The sequence below is a fragment of the Nanorana parkeri genome, unplaced genomic scaffold (genome assembly GCF_000935625.1).
Source record: "Nanorana parkeri isolate BGI_ZX_2015 unplaced genomic scaffold, ASM93562v1 scaffold899, whole genome shotgun sequence".
Classification (NCBI taxonomy): Eukaryota; Metazoa; Chordata; class Amphibia; order Anura; family Dicroglossidae; genus Nanorana; species Nanorana parkeri.
The window spans coordinates 280,657-286,371 of NW_017307167.1; positions in this window are offsets into that span (position 1 = coordinate 280,657).

Here is a 5,715-nt window from a genome sequence, read left to right on the forward strand (position 1 = left end):
CAGCACTGCATGTGATCGGTACTGTACACAGCACAGTCCAATCACGTGTCCTCCCATGTAGTGTCGCACAGCAATGACATCAAAACACATGGAGTGAACGCCCCGGCCAGCGCCATCTGCTGGCCGGAGTGTGTTTAGCAGCGCCTCTAGTAAAAGATTGCCGATTCATTGAACTGGGTGGAATAGAATGTAATTTATAGTACAGTGGGGGACATTTCTCACATCTGTCGCATAGTCAGGAGCAGCCAGACACCTTGAGACACATTTATAATAATTAGGAAGCTTCATTCATAAATTCCTCCCTTAGCTGCTCTCAAGTTGCACTGTGACAAACAATAATGGTCCCAATCACATTCACACGAAAAGTAGGTTTCGACCTCTCGTTTCCATTATTGTTAATTGCACTCCAAATCCAGCAAGCAAGATGTACATTTTGTGCAAACAGCTGCAGGAGTTTCTTTGCCACGTATGTTGTTCGTAGGGTGGCCCATTAAATTAAAGGGGTTCTAAACCCTCCGTTTTTTTTGCCTATATCTACTGCTAGCAAGCAGTAGATATAGGCAAGAAGTTTAAAAAAAAAAAAAAACACGCTTTAACTAGGTTAAAACTTACCTCGTTATTGCTGCGCGCTCCCGCGCCGACAATCAGGGACTGCTCGTACGGCCGCACATGTGCAGTTCCGATTCTCGGCCGGGAGACTAGCAAAGACGCAAGGTAAGTCTATGGACGCGTGCACCCGCATGCAGACACCGCTGGATCGGAGGGACAGAGCAGTCAGCGCTGGATCGAAGAGCCGCCGCACCGCTGGAGGGACAGATGAAAACATCAGGAAAGAAGAAGAAGATCGGTATAAGAGACATCATTTAAGGTAATTGCTAACATTAACATGGGGGGGAGGGGACATTTTTTTTTTCTTTTATGTCACTTTAAATTCGCCTTCTCCAACTCGAGCGATATAACCCTTAGGCTGCGTTCACACCTGACCGTTTTGTAGCGCGTCCTACGCTCGACGAACGCTCTACAAACCCCCCCCCCCCAGCTACAACCTTTGTTATCACTTACCTCTTCTTTTAGATTGTAAGCTCTTACGAGCAAGGTCCTCTTAAACCCCATGTCTTGAATGGGCTGTCTCTCTATATATTGTGAAGAGCTGTGCAACCTGTTGGTGCGATATAACTCCTGTATAATAATAATACAAATAAAAAAAGTTGCATAGAATCGGCTGACAGACAGCCTGATTTGCATGTGCAAATCGCTAATTTACTTAAATGTCCCTCAGTGTGTATAGTGGGATAGACTTCCTGGTTTCCATTTAATATAATTATCAGATGGAATTATTGCACCCTATTTTCTCCTTAAAGTGACACTAAACTCAGGAGTTAAATCTTAAAAATACATTCAAGTACCTCTACTATTAACAAAAATTTATCTTTTTTGTGTATCACTCAGTTGTAGATCATCACATCATCTCTGAATTGGTGCTGACATTGTCCTTCCTTCTGGAGGGTGGCTACTTTTGTTCCCCATGGTCCCTGTGTCTTGTAAAGTAGTCACCGCTCTGGCCTTTTGGCTAAGATCAAGTGTAGTATCTGTTCTTATCAGTTGTTGGAGGGGAGAGGATGTTGCCACCCGATGGGAGAACATTCTAGTACCCTCTGACGTAATGGTGGGTGTCGGAGGACGGTTCGGTCCACTGCTGGTTGCGTCAGGCCCTGATGATCGGGTAGACCCCAGACAGTGGGAGGACCCCCAAAGGCACTACCTCCTGATGTGAGCGGAGAAACACAAGGTCTGGCTGGAGGGTTGGGGGCGGCAGAAGCCCGTGGTGTTGTGCCCCCTGGGGGTGGCGTCCCAGGGGTGCTCAGAAAGTCACTTGGGTGTGGGACCCCACATGACTCACTGCAGCACTTGGTCACACACCACATTGCAATTTTCTGCACTTCGCCTCCAAGACAGGCCTTATGGCTAGTCTGGGGCAATATTTTTGCACTCCGTCCCCTAAGGCCTGTCAGAGTGGTGCACTGGCACTTTAGATTTATTTAAGCACTCTATCCACGATTGGCACTTTTTTATTTTACTATTTGACCCACAGATGCTGAAGGTGCAGGTTTCTTCTGGGCCCAGGGCTGGCATCAGGGGGGTACGGCCATCACTAATGTGAGGGGCCCACATGGCTAGGGGGGCCCGAGCTCCGACCAGCAATTTTTTAAACTATAAATTAATATATACAGGGAAGTTGGTACGGTCCCGGGCCCCCCTGTACAATTGGTACATTCCGGGTTTTTTCCCCCTCAAAGCGCTGAGCGAGGCATGCACTCATGTAGGAGAGGAGCACAACTGCTGGACTGGTAAGGTAAGTTTTTTTATTTTATTTAAAGCAGCTGCAGAGGGAGGGGGCTGTGCAGACACACATACACACACACACACACACACTGGTGGAAAAAATTAAAGGGGACAGCAGCCAGTGCCCAAGGTTGAATAGGGCCCGACGCTGGGGGTGGGTGGCCTTTGCCAGCATCGGGCCCCTATTCAGCCTTGGGCATCAGCTGCTGTACTCTTTAATTTAAAAAGTAGACTGGCCACCAGAGAGCCCGCACAGCCTCCTGAGTGACCTGCACCCGGGGGGTCACTAAGCCCAGCGTCTGGGGGGTCACTAAGCCCAGCGTCTGGGGGGTCACTAAGCCCAGCATCCGGGTAGAGCTGCAACAAAGATTCGATTTAGTCGATTAAAATGGTCGATCAAAAACGTTAACGTTTTCAATCGCCGATTATTCGGCTATCTATTACCTTGCCTGTTCGCGGCTCCACACTTAAGCCGCCACGCGCCCACCGCACACGCCGCGGTTCAGCCTCCAATCCCGGCGCTCCTTACATCTACCCGGGCCGGTGCGATCACTATGGCTGGGGACGAGCTGGCATCCAGGCTGAACCGTTCAGCAGAAGACATGGAGGCAATGTTCAGACAGTAAGTTTTTATTTCATATGATTAATAGTTTGGGGTATCGTCTGCAGTCCCATGGACTACAAGTGCCATTAAATCACACTTATACTCCATTAAGAACTACCAGTTCATCTGTCATGGCACAGACAGGACCAGTAGTTTTTTAATTCATAGATCCTGTCAAAGGATCTGTGAATGGATGATGCGGCTGTGCAGTTGGAGCCACAGACATTTGTACCAAACCGTCAGAGCCTGCGTGGAGAAGAACCCTACAATTCAGGTAAGTGGGGGAACGTGAGGGGGCGGGAGTTGGAGATGTGACCATGTTTCATGTTACACCTTAAAGTTCTAGCCGACCTGTGACAATGAGACTGTCACAGGTCGGCTCAGTAGATCGGGAAGTGAGCGAACACATACCGGCGTTCACCTCTCGATCCTGTCACGGCTCTCTGCCGTGACAGGGGAGGGGCTGGATTCCCCCCTCCCCGCTCCGATCTGCCAGCGCTGACTGGCGGAACGGACGGGGAAGGGGGCGGGTACAACTGGCTCTGCCTCTAGATAGGCAGAGCCACCTGTCAGTCACGCAGCTGGGCAGATCCCGGCACAATTGTCGGGATCCGCTTCAGCTGCGGCGTCTCAGTACACAGCGAGCTACGGCTCCCGGTATACTTAGCCTAGGGTGACGGGAGGACGCTAGTTTGTGTCCTCCCGTTACCCTAAGGAGAACTATGGGGAAAAGCCTTAACCCCATAGTTCTCCTTTTAAATATGGGTATGACGTGAAACATGGTATTAAAGGTAAACTTAGTCTTTAACTCATTTTTAAAGAGCCACTACAGTATGTTTAATGCATTTTAGAAATAAACGTGAACGAGATCAGACTAATGTCAATCTTACTGATAAATGTTAAATGATAAGAGCCCAGATCCAAATGCTTGCTGCTAAGGCTGGCCATATTAGAATTTCAGCTGATTCCCAACCTCCATGTGCGGGTACCTGATTTTGGGGAAGAGGCTGTGCAAGCCACATAATGGAGATATCAGAGGAACAGGATGGTAGGGTAAATGTGACCCATAATGAAAGTGGGGGTGGAAGGAAAGAGGTACAGAAAATGATAGGAGCACCTATAGTACACCAATCCTTTGAGTGCAAATACAGATTTAACCTTTGGAAATGTAGCATTTATTTTTGAATTGGGTGATTATAGCGGAATGATTGTTCTAAACCCCAGGCATTTACACACCCGCACTCCGAATTAAAGCTCAAATCCAGGTACACAACTAAATACTCTACACAAGTAAAATACAATTCAAATACAGGCAGCCAGAATGTGTTGTTGACCCCTAGTAGTCTATGGGTTGAGGCAACTGGCTGCGTACAGAACGGTGTGCTGAAAGCAGATGTTTGATGCCTTTCAAACTTTACACCTGAAAATCTCTGGACGGGGTGGGGGGAAGTGTAAAACACATAGCGGTCTATATATAAACAATTCACAGGGCTATTCACAAATATCTTATTTTGCAAATATCTGTGAACATTCGTTCTGTGCGAATAGAGGCAAAACCAACATTAATTTTCTTTCCAAGTTGAATGCAATCTAATATATTAACGTATTATGGCCATGAGATGCAGCTGAGGAGCATAGGAAATACTTATTTCCTATGCTCCTCAGCCCTATCTAGTAGCCATAAAGCAGTACTACATTACAGTCGACTTGAAAAGAAATATACAAAGAACATGCATGTTTTTGCCTCTATTCACACGGAACAAATGTTCACACAGATTCTCAGGACGAATGGCTCTGCGAATTGTTTATACATAGACCCAATAACTTCCCTTACTCATTTACCTAACTTATGGTTATAAGGCCTCATTCACACTGTAATCGGCCCGCACATACAGCTCCGTGCAGGGCCGTATCGAGCAGCTCCCGGGAAGGACAGGTGCTGCGTGTGATTAGTACCCAGCCCCCCGTTCTTCTCTATGGTACTACGCAGCTGTACGCCCCCTTACGCTCACCATAAGTGCAGGTCCGTAGGGGTGCGTGTTTTCCGGCTCGGACGCAGACAGGATCCAGCGTAGGGGGACGTACGGCCACGTAGTCCCATAGAGAAGGACGGGGGCTGTGTACTAATCACATGCAGCACCTGTCCTTCCTGGGAGCTGCTTGGTACGGCCCAGCAAGCAGCTGTACGTGCGGGCCAATTACAGTGTGAATGAGGGCTTAGGATTCATCTTCTAGTTATATAACCTTTGTATATGTTGTAAGCTTGAGGCCTAATGTGTTATAGTGGAGGTACACATTATCGCATATAAGGTCAGGGTTTCTACGTTTTGCTTGGTGGGGTAGGAGACTAATTTACAGGATCTTACTGAGGATATTCAAATCTTGTATTGTGAATGACCCATTTGGGCACATAAGGTATGCTGTTATTTTGTTCCTGTTTTCTCCAGTTCTCATTATTAGGCCCTTATTACTTTTTCTGTGTGTGACAGATTCATTTTTGGGTATGATACATGCATAACATATATGGTTAAAGTTAACGCTGCTGAAAAGTGAAGTGCCAACATTTCTGAAGTTAAAGCGCCTACGCAAAAACCGGTTGTCCCTGTGTGTAATATTGAACATGTTCGAAGTGTAAATATAAAAGTTCATATGGTTTATTTATATATCATAATAGATAGTTTAAAAGGGTTAACACGCATATTAAAAACAACATATGTCAATGAAATGTTGCTCCAGATAACAATTTACTATCCTCATGTCAATAACTG